The 18962-nt window shown below is 31.4% G+C and overlaps 1 protein-coding gene across 1 annotated transcript in view; it reads right to left on the bottom strand.

Annotated features, from left to right (window-relative positions):
* Nucleotides 1–6934, bottom strand: part of LOC111700398 (uncharacterized) — a 25485-nt gene extending 18551 nt beyond the window's left edge. The window contains exons 1-2 of the mRNA XM_023471284.1: nt 6836–6934; nt 5651–5704 (exon numbers count right to left, since the gene is read on the bottom strand). The gene's annotated coding sequence lies outside the window, so the exon portion shown is untranslated. The remainder of the gene's footprint in view (nt 1–5650; nt 5705–6835) is intronic.
* Between the last annotated feature and the right edge of the window lie 12028 nt (nt 6935–18962).

Genomic DNA, 18962 nt, shown 5'->3' on the forward strand with positions numbered 1-18962 from the left:
GGGTTCCCCCCCCCCCCCCTTCCCCCGGACTTCATGATCGTAAAGGAGCTCTCAGCTCTCACCAATTAAAGGGACTGTAAGCGTAATTTCTCCATGCAAAGATGACAATGCCTGATTCACACCGGTACCTTTGAATCCTTTATCTGATCAATAATATTGAAGATATTGTCGTTATTCCAGGTTTAAAAGTGTTTGATTTTGTTAATTCCTACATAAGTTTTCCTGTAGTAGAAATGCGCAAGACACTTTAGTAGCGAACCCTCAATTGAAAATAATCTGTTTTCAAAATTACAAACTTTAATATAAAATTCATACTTGATCAAAAAAGCCTTTGTGGGTACTGTTGTGAATCGAGCATTTCCAATGTTGGATGGAAGGATGGAAATTACGCTGACATTCATAATTTACAATTGGAACCCTTAAACATCTTTATTTAACCAATAATTAATCTTAGAACAATTTGAATTATGTTAATGCAGTTGTTACAAAATTATACTTTTTTCGGGACGCACTTTAGAGTCTGAAAACTACCCGCTATATTCGATAATGCAAATAATTGCAGTTATAATGCATAGTTCAAGCTAGCAACCAAGGCCAAGGGGCGTACGAGAGCATTTGTGTAGGGGGGGGGGGGGGCACATATGTTGGGCGCGCAAATTTTTGTGTGTGCCCCCCTTGGCAACATTGTATCCACCTCTAAACCCCCTTTTTGAAAAAATATTGATATTTTTTTAACTATGTAAACTATTCGATCATATACACACTTCCATATTACGAGTGTTAATAAATTATTTATGTGTGCCCATGGGGGGCACGCACGTAAGAGGTGGGGGGGGGGGAGGCCTGCCACGGCAATGTGGTTTATTCGTTAAATAAGAATTCTTTGCATTTTAGGAAAAATCTTAAAACCGCTAAATACAATAGTAATATTGAATAACCTTTAAATCTAACCTGACACTTTTAACTGCAGGGGTAATTATAAGAATTTACGCTTAAACACAATTTACGCAAAACATTTATTACTTACGGAAGAAAAACATTATTGTTAAGATTTTCGTAGAAATCATATTAAATATACAGTTTTATTCTACAGGGCAGCATGCTTTATTTCAATGATTTTCTATATTGATAGAACAATCAAACATTGCAGAATTTTTCAAAAATGATCAAAAATATTTTAACTTATCTAAAACCTGATATCACATGATTTCAAGCATATTTTTAAAACCTTTTTAAAACAACTTTGATGAAATATATCTAAATCAATGTTAGAATCTCTGACAAAATGATAGAACAAGCTAAAAGTATTTTATGTTGGGATAACGCATAGTTAGGAGGGATTAATAAAAGAACTATCATCTTATCTCCTGAAAAAAAACCTTCAATTTTTGTATTGTACAAGATTATTTTGGTAGAACTAATTTTCAAACTTGTAGACCATGCCTATAATCTTGATAAGAAAGATAGTAGTTTAGACACTGGTTTATACAAGAATGAAAAACTAATGGAAATTTAAACGGAAAATAATTGATAGGAAAAGGAGTATCTTACTTAAGGCATAGTTAACACGCCGAATTCGAAGATAATAGAGATAGTCTAAGGTATGTGGGATGGAATGGGGGGNTAAATTGTTTAACTTGACGCAAATAATCTGTAATGCATAGAATATATTTTATTTTTCGTTATTGAGTGAATGTTTAATAATAAATATATAATGTACTGTAAAACTATATATTTTCCCTGGGGTCACATGAGGTCCCATACAAAATTTGGGCCCGATCGGTTCAGCCGTTTTGATGTTTATTGGATACAAATAAACAAACAGACATGCAAAGTATTTATACAGACTTGACTTTTAGGGCGCTTCACGCCATCGACTATTTAAAATTTTAATTGTGGCTTTATCTCTGTGAACATCTTCTCTTTGGGCCCAATCGGTTCAGCCGTTTTGACTTTATTGGATACAAACAGACAGACAGACACCCAGACAAGCAAAGTATAAATATAGATTACGAAAATCTTATGGTTAATAAACCACACTGGGAACAATAAAATCAAATAAAATCCCCCGATTGGTTCAGCCGTTTTGACGTTTATTGGATTCAAACAGACAGACAAGCAAAGTTTATAGATAGATTACGAAAATCTTATGGTTAACCAGCCACACTGGGAACAATAAAATCAGATAAAATCCCCTTATCTGTCCGAAAATCTAAAAATCTCCAAATTGTATGCAGTATATGAAAGGGGAAAGGGGGAAAATAGTAGACGGTAAAAAAGACAGGTGAAATGCAAATGGGGAAATTTGAACGAAAAAAGAAAGACATCGTAAAATAGGATGAGTGCAAATCAGATTAGAGAAGTTAAACTAGAAATAGAAACAAGAAAATAATCTGGAATACATTCAAATCAATTAATTAAAACAGGGTGGACGCTTGTAACCTAATTACTAACTAATTAGGTGATTGGCTCATTAGTTGCTCCGTGTATACTGTATACTATATGTACCAATTAAGAAAACTAAACTTCTGGCACAAGAAGATTTTTAAACATAGTTCAATGTTTTTTTTTTCAAAATAATTGTCCTTTTCTTCCGCTCTTCTTTTTCTTTCTAACTTTATGTGATGGAGTTTTAATTCAAAGAAAATGGAAAGAATACAAAAGTTCAAGGTATTTCGAATATTTTTTAAATCCAACTATTCCTGCTTAAAGGAATTGAACTAATTATAAATGTCTAGGACATCAGGTTTTAAAATATAGTTTTCTTAATTCCTAAATACGAATTCTCATTAAAAAAAGATAATTTTAGCCTGGATACCCTGAAAAGGTTTGACCGGGGTAAACAGTTTTATAATTTGTATCATTTGTTTGCAAAACACTTCCCTAGCATACATTTTGGCGTTTAGAGGGGGGGGGGGATATGCCTTTTGCTTTGTTGCAACTTTGCAGGTATGCGTAAAGTAAGGTGATATTTTTTTACTTCTCGAATTTCCTGACTTTGATGAATAGATAGATAGATAGATAGATAGATAGTTAGATGGATAGATAGATAGATAGATAGATAGATAGATGATACATTACTGAGAAATGCTTCAAGGTCGAGTACAACAGGGTTTAATGAGTTCTACTTGTACACAATAATTCTAATCCGCTCTACTACTAACAGAAAGAAGGGTTCGCGAGCTTGGGGAGACTTTTTTCAATAAAATATATTTGCTTGGACCCTGTTTCTAGGACTAGAAAAATAATCATCAAGACCTGAGTATAAAAACTGAAATAAGAAGTGAACAGAATCGTCATTGTTTTCCTGTTCAAATTGTGTTCCACCAAGACCAGAAAAATACGTTTCAATCAACAAAATAAAAATTTACTTTAAGAGGGAATTCTATTTTTCTTGTCCGTTCTTACATTGGAAAACATTTTACTGATTAATTTGAACTTTACATAAAGGTTTTGTATGGAATGATTATGTTATTCAAGAAGATTTAGAAAGGAAGTTGGTATATTTCGAAAGGAAAGGCTGGGGACTCCTGAATCTCCTGACTCCCCTGACAATCTTTACCCCTGAAACTAAAGAAACCTCCAACTCCCCTAAATCCCAAAAAATCTCCGTAAAAGTACTCCTGAACCCCTAAGATCTGAAACTATCCTGAACCCCTAAGTTCTGAAACTCTCCTAGACCCATTAACCCTTAGAAGTCAGAATTTCTCCTGAATCCCTGAACCCTTCACAGTCTAAAACTGCACTGAAACCCTAAGATCTGAAACTCTCTTGAACCCCTGAAACCCTAAGATCTGAAACTCTCTTGAACCCCTGAACCCCTAATATATGAAACTCTCCTGAACCCCTAATATATGAAACTTTACTGAACCCCCGAACCCCTAAAATCTGAAACTCTCTTGAACCCCTGAACCACTAATAAATGAAACTTTACTGAACCCCTGAACCCCTGAACCACTAATAAATGAAACTTTACTGAAACCCTGAACACGCCCAAACAGTAGTTTAATAAACTGGGCGCTGTAGAGCCAATACAGCAAAATAATAATAATGATAAAACAGGATATTAGGTAAGAGTATGGAAAACTCAGGAGACAATAGAGATAAAATCGAAAATATAAAACATTTTCTAAATCTGAGAGTACCTTTAACACTTTATAAATCCTAGAATAAAATAGCTTTCTATAAAGTTGTAAATTTCTATAAAGAAAACAAAGATATCATCGACATCGACGATTATTTAAAGGTATTGAGATACCGTATTTAAAGGTATTGAGGTACCGTATTTAAAGGTATTGAGGTACCGTATTTAAAGGTATTGAGGTACCGTATTTAATACCGTATTTAAAGGTATTGAGGTACCGTATTTAAAGGTATTGAGGTACCGTATTTAAAGGTATTGAGGTACCGTATTTAATTGTCATTTTAAAATTGAGGGTTCCTTAAAATTACGTAGACACTCTCTTTAAAAATCTCTTATCTCTTTGTTATGATCTAATTTATTTGTATAAATACTCCAAGAATGTAGGGTGTATAATGTATAATGTATCAGATGATGAATAAAGCAACAAAGACTTGAATATCAGATATCACAACGTAAACTAAATATATAGTTGTTACACCACTACCAGACTAAACAGAAGAATTAACTGTCCATCTGGCAGACTTACAGATAAACAGATACATATATAGACTAATACACACATAAACAGATACATATCTAGACTAATACACAAACAGATGCACAGATAAACAGATACATAGATAAACGGATACAGAGATAAAAGATACACAGATAAACAGATACATAGATTAACTGATACAGATATAAACAGATACACATATAAACAGATACATATATAGACTAATACACATATAAACAGATACACAGATAAACAGATACACATATAAACAGAAAAACAGATACATATATAAACATATACAAAGACAAACAGATAAACAGATAAACAGATAAACAGATAAACATATAATCAGATACATAGATAAACAGATACACAGATAAACAGATAAACAAATACACAGATACACAGATAAACAGATACGCAGATGAACAGATACCCAGATAAACAGATACACAGATAAACAGATACACAGATAAACAGATAAACAAATACACAGATAAGCAGATACACATATAGACAAATAAAGATAAAGACAGATACACAGATAAACAGATTCACAGATAAACAGATAAACAGATAAACAGATAAACAGATAAACATATAAACAGATAAACATATAAACAGATAAACAGATAAAGAGATAAACAGAAAAAAAGATAAACAGATAAACATCTAATCAGATACACAGATACACACATAAACAGATGCATAGATATAAAGAAACACTGATAAACAGATAAACAGATGGAAAATTAAATAGATATACAATTAAACAGCTGAACAGATGAACAGATAAATGGATATTCAGATAAACAGATTATTGTTTTTTTTTACTCATAAACAGAAGGTGATTTAACAGACAAACGAAAAAATAAAAAAATACCAAATAAATGGGCCCTTGCATTCTCAGTCGGACCTGTACTATTTCACTTCCCTTTCGTATGTCATTGTTTTAAGTCCAGTGCAGTACGTTTGGCGTATGTTACATTTAGTACAGTTGATTTTACCTGGGGTTGTAGCTCCGATCTGTAATGTTATAACAGCGCTGTCAGCATCCCATTCTAAGCAAAAATACTATTAATTGAATTATTATCAGAAATTGAGAAATTGACGCGGTCACGGCGCGCAATTGCAACTTCTGTTCGTAGTTGATACAGTTTCTTTTTACCAGGTGGCGCTACAATCCATCTTTTTTTTCATTCATCTTTCAGTAAAAGAGTGTCAGTAATGATTTTTAGAAAAAAAGGGGCCGTTATCCACATTTTAATATGTTGAATTGAAGAAATATTGAATTTTCTTATTCATCCAGAATCCAGTAGCCTATTTTTGGGGAAAAAACGATGCGAGAAAAGACAGTTTCACTAACCTACTTTTTGGTAACTTTTTTGAATTTCTCCTTTAAAACGAAATAATTTAACATTTTTCTGCAGTTTAATGCGATTCAAGTTTGGATAGAAAATCAAGATTGGAGCGGGAGAAAATTTTTAATTGCATAATTAGTACCTTTAAAGATTTAGATATTTGCTTATTCTAAATCATTTTACCATAAACCTTCATTTAAAAAAAGTAATAATTGTTAAATAACTATTTGAAATTGCACTTGTATCTATCTATCTATCTATCTATCTGCCATCTGTTTTGAAGGTTTGTATTATCTAGGTTAAATATAATAATCCTAGCTACTTGCATTTTCACAATTATATAATCACAAGCTGGAAACATCCATTCATATATATAACAAAATAAGGGCAGATGCAGGAAACATTTTTGCATTAATAATTAAGATCATTTTTTTTTCAGCGACTGAACTCAAAATCTAGGAAACAAATTTTTAAATAAAGGTTCAACAATTTAAATTGGAGGAAGGTGGAATCCAGATAAGTTATACTGCGTCAACAGGAAAGGTAACCGGTTAAGTCTAAAAATTGACAACCCTGATTAGTTTTCTTAAATTTTCTAATCGCTATATTTGTTCAACCTAAAAATATCGTAACCCTTATATATTTAAATTTACTAGTTTTGCTAGATCAAATATACCTTGAAAACATAAAAGATTTACATCATCAGGTTGCTGAGATATAGGATTACAAAATTCGAGTCTGAGAAGAGTGTTCAATTTTTTTATAGAGAAAATCTAGTGCAAGGAAGTGTCTAAATGCTAAAGATTTAATTCAAAAGAAGACATATTCTACCTGTGAATTTAAGAACTCCATCTTCAGCCTGCTGAGCAGATTCCTGGCTAGGTGCTTCAGGTACTTCAACTTCCTCACGACCTACTGGAGACCTAGAAGTATATATATTATTATATTAGTAAAAAAGCATTTAATTATACCCAGGTTGATTTAGGTAATAAAAAGGTATTCTATTGTTCTTAATCTATCTTTATTTATTTACAATTATGCTTTCTTGTTGCTTTATTCTTCACTCATTAGATATATAGATAGATAAATAGATAGATAGATAGATAGATAGATAGATAGATAGATAGATAGATAGATAGATAGATAGATAAAAAGATACATAGATTGATAGTTAAATGGATATGTAGTTAGATAGTTAACTCGTTTTATAATAAGGGGCTAAATTAGCGGCAAGGTTAGAAGGCCTGAAAGGTGCTGAAAGGCCTGAAAGGCCTAATAAGTATGTAGTTTTAAAGTTGAATAGAAATTAAGCATTCATTTGAACAAGCATTGATTTAATTGGATAGATGGATAATAAAGTCAAGGGTGAACAGATAAATGAAAAAGAGCGTGGATAAATGAACAATGAGTTATGGAGGAATAAAGGAGGAATGAAGGAGGAATGAAGGAGGAATGAATGAGGAATGTAGAAGGAATGAAGGACAATTAAAGTAGGAATAAATGAGGAAGGAAGGGGGAATGATAGAGGAATAAAGAAGGAATGAAGGAAGAATGACGGAGGAATGAAGGAGGAATAAAGGAGGATTGAAGGAGGAATGAAGGAGGAATAAAGGAGGAATGAAGGAGGAATGAAGGAGGAATGAATGAGGAATGTAGAAGAAATGAATGAGGAATGTAGAAGGAATGAAGGACAATTAAAGTAGGAATAAATGAGGAAGGAAGGGGGAATGATAGAGGAATAAAGAAGGAATGAAGGAAGAATGACGGAGGAATGAAGGAGGAATGAAGAAGGAATAAACGAGGACTGTACACGAAATGAAGGAGAAATGAATGAGGAATAAAGGAGGATTGAAGAAGGAATGAAGGAGGATTAAAGTAGGAATGAATGAGGAATAAAGGAGGATTGAAGAAGGAATGAAGGAGGATTAAAGTAGAAATGAATGAGAAATGAAGGATAATTGATGGATACATAAAGGAGGAACGTTAATGAGGAATGAATGAGGAATGAAGGATGTATGGAGTTAAATGAAGGATCAATGAATAATGGATGAAGGGTAATTGAAGGATAAATAAATGATAAATAAGGATGAAAAAAGGATAATTGAAGGATAAATACATGATAATTGATAAATAAGGATGAAATAAGGATAATTGAAGGATAAATAAATGATAAATAAGGATGAAAAAAGGATAATTGAAGGATAAAAAAAAACAATGAATGAAGGATAAATAAGGATGAAAGAAGAATAATTGAAGGATAAATAAGGATGAAAGAAGGATAATTGAAGGATAAATAAGGATGAAAGAAGGCCAATTGAAGGATAAAAAAGGATGAATAAGTATAAAAGAAGGATGTTAGACGGATAATATGAAGGATCAATGAACTACGAATGAATATTGAAAACAATGGTTGTCGAAAACATGGATGGTTTAGAAACAGGTTGAAAATATTTGAGTGGGAAAAAGATAAAAATAAAAACCTGGATCCTAATATTAATGGAGAACAATAATAGAACAAGATTAAACTAAAGCTAGAAGCTTGAAAAATAGTGAAATAACTTGATATATCTGGATTCTTTTCCAGCTAGGAGTGACAGCGTATAACACTGGTAAATAGCTAGTAAGAAAAACGCTACGACTACCTATAGTTTGCATGAAGGTAGGTAGGTTTAACGATAGCTAGCTAGGTTGATAATTAACCATTTAGATATATGGCTCCTGTCGGGTTATCATAGTACAGCTTGATAGCTAGGCATCTAGAAAGCTAGATAGCTAGATAGCTTGATGGCTAGGCATCTAGAAAGCTAGATAGCTAGGTATCTAAAAAGCAAGGTAGTTTGATAGCTAAGTAGCTAGAAAGCTAGATAGCAAGGTAGCTTAATAGCTTGATAGCTTGGGAAGCTGGTAAGTAGGTAGATAGACAGAGGGCTAGTTAGATGGATAGCTTGGTAGTTATTTAGCTCGGTATTAGAGGTATAATGTTACTAATTATCAAGGTCAAGTGTAAAGATGACGTTATCATTTTGAACCTTAATATACAATACTATAGTTCATTAATAAATAAGGATAAAAATACCACATTTTGGGGGAAGGGGGGGGGGTTGAATATCCCCTCTCCCATTCTCCTACCCCTCCCAAACACTATCTAAAGAATAAAATTTTCCTTACTTTATTAAACGCTAGCCCCCCCCAGGAAACAAAAATTGAAAAAATCAAGGATATGGATGTATTACATACATAATACACAATCCATATATATGGATATATTACATACATAATACACCATCCATATATATGGATATATTACATACATAATACACCATCCATATATATGGATATTGGATATGCAATACGTAGGTTGGGAAAAATAAAGGAATGCAGATAGATAGATAGATTTGCCTGAGTTATGGACATGTCCGGTAATTAATTCCTAATTAAAACTCATTTCAACAGCTTAACTATTATAGAAGTAATTAATGGTGATTAGTAGAATGAGTGGAAAGTATTGAAATGAGAAAAAATAAGAATGAAAATGGACGAATCAGACGGAAATATCATTCAAAATAATGAATGAAAAATAAAATAAAAAACTGGAATAAAAGGATAAAAGAAGCCGAACTCTAAATAAATGTTCAAGAGTATGGGGGGGGGGGGGGGGGGGTATTGAGTAAGGATAATAACAAGATAACTAATAAAAGGGGTGAGAACAATATATTAACCTTGGGTTTGCGTTCTACAAAAATATTATTTATATATATAATATTGACATAGCTGTTTCATGTTTATTGAAAAATTAAAACAATAAAACGTTTAACCTTTAATATGGCCATTTTCGAATACGGGTTGGGCACAATTTGCTTCATTGTAGCTTGTAAAAGTTCAGTGATAATAGCAACAAAAAATGTGTTTTTTTTTTTGCAAAAAAAAATGTTTTCATGACATAATATCCTCCCACCAGTACAAGAGAATTGAAGGAGTGTTAGTTTAATCATTATAAAATTACCAAAAACTAAAAAAATTAAAGCAAAATTAGTTTTTTTTAGGGCTAGCGCGCGTTTATTTTGTATTCTTTTTTGCTTAGACAAAGGTATTATTTCTTAAATAATGCAAATATGACAAGTCGTATCATAAGGCAAGCATGGCATTGATAGAGTTGCAGAATTGAATTCCATCCAAATAAAATAAATTACATTTTGAGAGTCAAGGTTTTGACCCAACTCTTTATTCGTCCTTCCATTGTTTAATTAATCTATAAACATATATCTGCAGATTTGCACAAATCCTTGAAAAGTTAAAAGTTCTATATTTTCCATCTCATGAAAGGCCATTTCGTGTGACCCTCTCGTTTGGAAAATTTTAAAGTTGAATTGACAATTTATAAAGTTTTGCTGAGCTGATGTGAAAGAAAATTTTATTTAATTTTTCAAAAATTTTAGTATTTGGGAGTCCGCATTTTAATTAACTTTGGTTTTATAATGAATTTTGATAAAAAATCCAACATTTTTGACAAAACTAATGAATTTCCCGAATTATGAACAATAATACCATTGTAAACATGTTATTTAAACCATCGTGATTCGTGAATCTTTAAAATTATCTTGTCACAGGATAACGGGTCAAATAAGATTGTTTTAATTTGGTTAATTTAGTGTTTTTAACTTCGTTGAACAACACAAAGAATAAATAAATAATGAAAGCATTGACTCATATGGAAATGAGTCCATTGTTTTCATTTTAACAATGTAAATGAGAACTTAGATCAAGAAATATTTTGGAAAATTCCAGAGTTGATTTAATTCCTTACTGTACTTTTATGTCAGGAGAAGGGGAAGGATGGGGGGGGGGGTTCTGGAGATGTAGAGGCAGAATGTAGGGTTAAGAATTATCCAGTGTAATTTATATACGAGGATCGGGTTTCATTTACAAAGCAAAATCATAGTTAAATACGAACATACAATCTTAACAATTAGACATACTTATACATTGGCATACAATCTTATACCTTGACATGCAATCTTATACCTTGACATACAATCTTATACCATGACATACCATCCTATTTATCCCAAAAATAATGGACAAAGGTTATGAATATATATGTATATGTATCTATTCATCTGTATTTATATCTATTCATTTATGAATCTGTATGTATCTATGCGGCTGTTTAGTTATATCTATATAATAAAACAAGACATTCATATATATGTTGCGTATAACCGGCCAAACAGCTGGACCGATTGGGCTGACATTTTTTGTGGACACTCATGGGTGACCGGGGGTGTTAAAGGCTAAAAAAAATTCGAATTTTTTTTCTCAAAATTTTTTTTCCCACGGGCAACGCCGGGCCCTTCAACTATTATGTATATAAAAGGCAACACTTTTTCATGAATCAGGTTTAACCCATTCATATTGTATAAAGTGTTTACACCCTAGGATAGTGTGATCTAACTCAAATATCACCCTGAAATTTATTAACCTTTCCCCCCCCCCAAAAAAAATCCTATTTTTCATTTTTCATTTTTTTCATTTTTTCGAAAGACAGCCGACAGCAGTGCTGAGGAAATAAAAACAAAAATAAATAATATTAATTTTAATATTAATATTAATATTAATATTATTAACACTATTAGGGAAAGATTTAAATTCTGACAAGAAGCCCCTCAAGCTGTCAAAAATCCTTCTTTCAGAAAAAAGTGTTGAATAATTGTATGATATATTAGTTGCAGGGCACTGCAGAGGTTTCAGCATGTTTTTGCTCTCTGAAATTAGATATTTTTATACATTTTGCTTGTAAGTAAAATGTACATTTCGTGTGCAGATAAAAAACAAAATCATTTTTTATCATCGGAAAAAATTATAAACAAAGAAAATCGTCAATCGTCAGAAATCGTGAATCGTCAGAATTGAAAGTGAATATATTATTTAATATTTTGGTTCTTTATCAACGGTTTGATTGTTTGAATTCATAAAACCATGAAATTGATAAAACATGTCGTCTTATCCCCTCAATAGTACAGTTATTTCTAAATACAATAAAATATTTTTTAAAACTAGAAAATTTTATCATCTACATACAGGGTTAACCACAAAGGATGAGACTTCAGAGATGATTGTGTATTTTGTTATATTCGTTTTCTGGATTATTTCTGTGTTTAATCATCAAAACCATCAAAATACTCAATTGAAAACAAAAACCAGTCTCATCGTAAAACTGAAAAAATGTTAATTTCTTGATACAGCATAGTTTTTAATTTAGATTTTAATATTTGTATTTGCAACAAACTATTTAGAAATGAAGGGAAATGAATGTAATATTGCGAAAATAATTTGGTTTCTATTAAACTAAAATCAAGAATGTGCTCAATACTACCCCCCCCCCTAACCCCCAATAGTTCTTTTTGCGTCTAATTGCGTAATGTTTAAGGTTAGCGTGAGGAATTCTCGAATCTAGAATAGATTAAACATTTCCCACAAGTCAACCAGGAACATCAGATCATCGGATAATCAATTCATTAATTAATGATTCACATTCATCTATCTATTTATCCATCTATCTATCTATTTATTCATCTATCTATCTATTTATCCATCTATCTATCTATTTTTCCATCTATCTTTCTATCTATTTATCTATCTATCTATATATTTATCCATCTATCTATCTATCCATCCATCTATCTATCTATCATTCTGTTTATTTTTCCGTCTTTATTTTCTTCAATGTGGAATTTAAGAAAGAAAGTGTTTATTTTCTTTTCAATATCATTCTTTTCCTTATCCTATACCTCCCCTCGGTCTACTTTGTTTCCCAGCACCCTGCCTAATAACTAAGGATGTATGTTTGCTGTTTTATGAACCCTAGATTATCTCAATATAAAACTGAGCTAAAAATTCAATAGTCACGAATATTCAGTAACCATGAGGTGCATGGAGACAAACAAATTAGCAGACAGACAACAAGAAATAAAAACTTACCAGACAGACAACAAGAAATAAAAAATTTGTATACATACAACAAGAAAACAAACTAATTAGCAGACAGACAACAAGAAATAAAAAATTTGTAACATACAACAAGAAAACAAACTAATTAGCAGACATCAAAACGGTTGAGACACATGCAAAAAAAACGTTTTGTTTTATGGCTCCATTTCCATGTCTAAACATAATAAATTAACCTGTAAACAATAAACATGTTGAAAATAGATAAATTAACAAAACTTAAGAAGATAAAATCTTAAAATTAATTGTTTAAAAAAACGTGCTAACGTGCTAAACATTTTGTTTATTGCTGTCACATTTTCCTGTTTACAAAAGGACATATTAAACAGTGGACTGAGAAGACGACATTTAAGCGGTCTTAATAGTTTTGATGTTGTTAGAACATATATAGATAGCAGTAGCTTGCAAATCGTCTTATTATATGAAAAAGGTCTGTGCCCGTGCCTTTTCCACATTTGTATGAGTTTTACTGTATAATTATGTTAAACATCTGTAGATACTTTGTTTATTAATTACTGAAAATCGAAGAATAATATAAATTTCAAGATGTAAAATTTTATCTATCTATCACTTTGTTAATTATAGAACTGTCAAATAAAAAATACATTTAACTTAATCATTTACAGCATATATCTTAAATAGAAAATACTCATCAAAGATTCTATACCTACTTAATAGAATATCACCACACAACAGTTGACAGCCCATACGAATATTATAAGCTTTTATTTATGCTATTTATTTAATAAAACTTACATTCTGATTGAATCTATTCTAGAAAATATTGAAGTAAAACTTGAAGAAAACTTTAAAAATCTGAATAAACCTTTATTTAAGAATCAAGAATAAGTGAGTCCCATAAAACTGTGGAATATAAAGACGACTGTTCGACTCTAGTGCATATAGAAAGTGTGCCGTGTGAAAGCGTGATTTCTCAGCTGTATGGTAAGACTATATTTACATTATATACAACATCAAATACAGAGAAAACTGCATAAACGTATTTTTCATCTAGTCCACTACAGTTTGAAATGGAAGGTTTAGGTAACATTGAAACTAATATTGAAACCTAATTGTTCAGTTTAAAACATTAATGCAATGTTTTTGAATATTTTGTTTTCCGGGTGAAAATGGAGGCTAACTAATTTGCAAATTTGACGCGGTCAATGCACGAATGCAAGGCTCTGCCAAAAAAAGGATTTGTGGATAAGAATTGTAGAGTAATTGTAAAATTGGTTTAGGAGAGTAAGAGAAGAGGGGGGGGGGCTTACACAAAAGTGTTTTGATCTAAGATAAAAGAAGATACTTGTGTAATGAAAGCTTGAATACTTGAATATTTGAATATTTGACCTGGATTCAAACAAAACAATGAATTTTATCTCATCCTCTTCTTTTTTCCTCAGTATTTTCCTCTTCTCTTCATTTCTCACATATTCTTTTTCTTGTTAATTTCTCATGTTTTTGTTGGTATTTTCCTTCCTAATTCCAGGCTTTTTTTCTATCGTTCTTTATTAATTTTTGTTATTGTTGACTCCCATCCCCCCATCCGCTCTACGACCAATCAAATTTTATACATGAATACATTTTCTATCTCCCCCTCTATTGTTGACAACTCCCGCTTCTTAAGATGATTTTGTTTCTTTTACAACTTTTACTTCCTTCCCCCATTTCCTACAAGGTATTATCAGGCAGTTTTGTGGCAGAGGGGGAGGGGAGACCAAACCAAGCCATTTATTATCTAAGCCATGATTTAGAAATAATAGAGCAGTGTGCACTGTGCACTTTATACTTTCAGAATGTTGTATATTGTAAACGTTTAAGCCAATATTTTCCAAATCCTTCTTTCATACACCTCTGTATGCCAAGTCTATTAGCGCCTGATCCAATCAGGGGTTTAGTCATGTGTGTGTTGTGTATTCTGAACCAATAGAAATAGTATGGCGGTAACATCTATCTTTCTATCTATCTCATTATCCAATTAGAGTTATGAATCTTTCAATCAGCGCTCTATTAGTAAATGGAAATATGTATTTCTACTGAAACTATAGTGCATATTCAATACTAAGCACTGATCCTTCGATTGTTTTATTAGAAAATGTATTTTCCTCAATATACTTTAAAGAAGTTATACAAATGTAATTACATATTAGTAGTAGGTCATTTTAGGGAACCATTCTAACTATAGTAATCAGTTCCTATTACTGTCCCAATATATCCATATATCTTTTCCCTCCGATGCCGTTTACCTATATTTATAAATTATGATGTCTGCTAAAGATCAAAGGTCAAAGTTTGAAAAATTAATTTTAGCCTAAAGATATAAGCTTTTCAAAATTTGAGTTTGAGGCTAAAAAACAGTTTCTTAAGATTTGAAAATTAAAAATGATTACAGTTGCTTTTCATTTTTATATATGCAATTTTTAAGTTCCCATGTTTTTATTTTGAAGCTTTTTATCTTATAATGACTATCTTTTAAATATGCTGATTTGTTAGATAAATGTGGTTGAATATCTCTATAATAATTATGAAATATTCATAATTGATTTTTAATAAACCTGATATTTTACACCTTGTATTATATATATATGTTTAATCTTAATTAATATCTATATTTTATCCAAATTACATATATCGAGAATCATGTTTTTATACATGCAAACTACAGTTTAAAATATCTAGATAAATGCAGTTATTCTTATTTGTTTATTATGTTCCAAACTAAATGAGAATTAAGATGAAAAAAGAAAAAAAGATCACAGGAATTTAATAACAAGGTTCCATGGTTATGTAAGTAGGGATGTTAACGTTTTCATTTTTCAGAAAAACGATCGTTTCGTTATGAAAACGACGACGAAAAATCGAAAACGAAACGATCGTTTTTAAAAACGATCGTTTTTTTAAAGTTCGTTTATTACAAATGGTCGTTTTTAAAACGATCGTTTTTCAAAACGATCGTTTTTATAAAATTCGTCGTTTCGTTAACGATCGTTAACGACGACCCTTCGTTAACGACGGACCTTTGTTAACGATCGTTAACGACGACCCTTCGTTAACGATCGTTAACGACAACCCTTCGTTAACGATCGTTAACGACGACCCCTTCGTTAACGATCGTTAACGAAGAGAGGAAACCGACCTGAAGGGCATCTGTACTTATCATTGAGTAGTTTTTAAGAAAATATCAAGGAGTTTTAACTCCCCCACAACTGTTAAACTTCATGTAAGACGACATTCAATAAAGTTGCATGTAATTTTTTTCCAAAAACAACCGTTTTGATAAAGTTCGTCGTTTCGTTAACGATCGTTAACGACAACCCTTCGTTAACGATCGTTAACGACGACCCTTCGTTAACGATCGTTAACGACGACCCTTCGTTAACGATCGTTAACGACGACCCTTCGTTAACGATCGTTAACGACGACCCTTCGTTAACGATCGTTAACGACGACCCTTCGTTAACGATCGTTAACGACGACCCTTCGTTAACGATCGTTAACATAATTGTCAATAAAAAAAATTTCAAAAACGATCGTTTTTTCAAAAACGATCGTTTTTTTAAAAACAATCGTATAAAAAACGGTCGCAAATCGTTTTAATAAAAACGATCGTTTTCAAAAACGATCGCTATTCGTTTTCTAAAAGTTCAAAACGAGTGGGTCGTTTTTAAAAACGATCGTTTTTTTCCGAAAACGAAACGATCGTTTTTGAAAACGAAACAAAAAACGATCGTTTAACGATCGTTTTCAAAAACGATTAACAACCCTAGAAACACGATAACACTTTAAATTCATTGGTTTCAAATTCGAACTATTAAATTGCTGCAATGGAATCCTGAAACCTTTAGAAAGGAAGACGACTTTAAATACACAATTTATGATTTTAAATAGTCTAGTGAACAAAGACCGATTTCAATTAATAGGTTGAATTTCAAGCTACGTGGAAAGTGGAAATACTTTTTGCTTTATAACGACATTTAATACACATAAGATTGGTTGAATGTCTTCTTCCTAATCCACAGTTTTCTGGGTTCCACTGTGTTTGTAAAAACTATCATTGTTCTGTTATATTAGCTACAGGGTGTCCCAAAAAACATGGAAATTCAATGACGAATTCGATATTGTCTTTTTAAATATTTCTTTGATTTAGTATAGTGATACCTACTGAGAAAGCTGTAATCTGTAAGAGTTTCGTGATTTTGTTTGTTTATGTTTTGACTGTATACAGTTGTACTTAGTAAAATAAGAAACTTGCAGTATACAAACAGAGAAAACTTGTCCGTCTTCACTGTTCATCTTGCGGAGACATTATAGACACATCTTTACAGTCTTTTACATGGTCATAGGAAAATAATAAAATTGATTTTTTATTGCGTTAAATCGATAAAAAAGTTGAATTTGTACTTGTCAAAACATTTTTATAGGGTTATGGGTCCCTGAAGCATGTATGTAGTTTGAAGTTATCAGCAATCTGCATAAATTAAATAAAAAGTCATGTTTAAAAGGCTTGAGGTCTGGTTTAGGCTAAACAGACCCAAGCCTGGACTAAAAGGAAGCAATCCAGGCATAATTTGGTCTTGAATACCCTACTTAAAGGCACACGCGCAGAATTTTGAATTTTAGAATAATCACGAGATTTTCCAGACAGATGCAACCTGCAAACCCTAGGAACCCTAGTCAATCAATATTTTTTCCAAATTTCAAAACAACCAATTTGTTTTGAAATTTTGAAATTTTCAACATTATTTAGATAATTAAATGGTACCCTTTAAACCAACATCTGAGCAATGTTGATGGAGAAATTTTCATATTTCTGCGACAAAATTAATGTCTGCAATTTCGGTATTTTAAGAAATCAATTAAATGGATTTCTAAAAGATGGGCAGGAAAAGTTCTCAGCTTTGTCACTGTCTAGTTAGGAAAAGATGCGATGTTGGAATCAAATTGATGTTTTTTTTTAACTCAATTTATAAAGTAATTTGATTGAAATGATGAATATAAACAATCACATAATGATTTCATGTTTAAATTGTTCCCGTGGTTTTTAGTTTTCAGTGTCAAATTATCTGATGAACAAAGAATTTCTAAATTTAATAATTTAAACATATTTTCATATTTTCATATTTTACGGTCTACCGCTTACTACCAGATATACACAGTTATTCCTCTAAACTATACAGGAGAGAGGGGGTCTATAATTTACCCCCCCCCCCCTTCTGACTTGATGTTAATACATATCCTGTTGATCAGTAGAGAGGAACAAATATTAGTCCAATGGAGAAAGCTGTAAACTATTATTTTCCTATTCATTTACTCATTCATTTATCTATTCATTTACTCATCCATTTATCAATTCATCCTTTCATCCATTTATCTATTTATTTACTCATCCATTTATCTATTCATATATTCCCCCTTTTTTATCTATTCATTTACTCATCCATTTGTCAATTCATCCTTTCATCCAGCTATCTATTCATTTACTCATCCATTTATCTATTCATTTATTCATTTATTCATCCATTTATCTATTCATCTTCTCATCCATTTATCTATTCATCCTTTCATCCATTTATCTATTCATTTACTCATCCATTTATCTATTCATTTATTCATTTATTCATCCATTTATCTATTCATTTACTCATCCATTTATCTATTCATCCTTTCATCCATTTAGGTATTCATTTATTCACCCATTTATCTATTCATTTACTCGGCCATTTATCTATTCATTTACTCAGCCATTTATCTATTCATTTATTCCCCCTTTTTATCTATTTATATATTCACCCTTTTATCTATTCATTTATTCACCCATTTATCTATTCATCCTTTCATTCATTTATCTATTCATTTATTCACCCTTTTATCTATTCATTTATTCACTCATTTATCTATTCATTTATTCACCTTTTTATCTATTCATCCTCTCATTCATTTACTAACTCATTCT

The sequence above is a fragment of the Eurytemora carolleeae genome, unplaced genomic scaffold, assembly GCF_000591075.1.
Source record: "Eurytemora carolleeae unplaced genomic scaffold, Eaff_2.0 scaffold352, whole genome shotgun sequence".
Classification (NCBI taxonomy): domain Eukaryota; kingdom Metazoa; phylum Arthropoda; class Copepoda; order Calanoida; family Temoridae; genus Eurytemora; species Eurytemora carolleeae.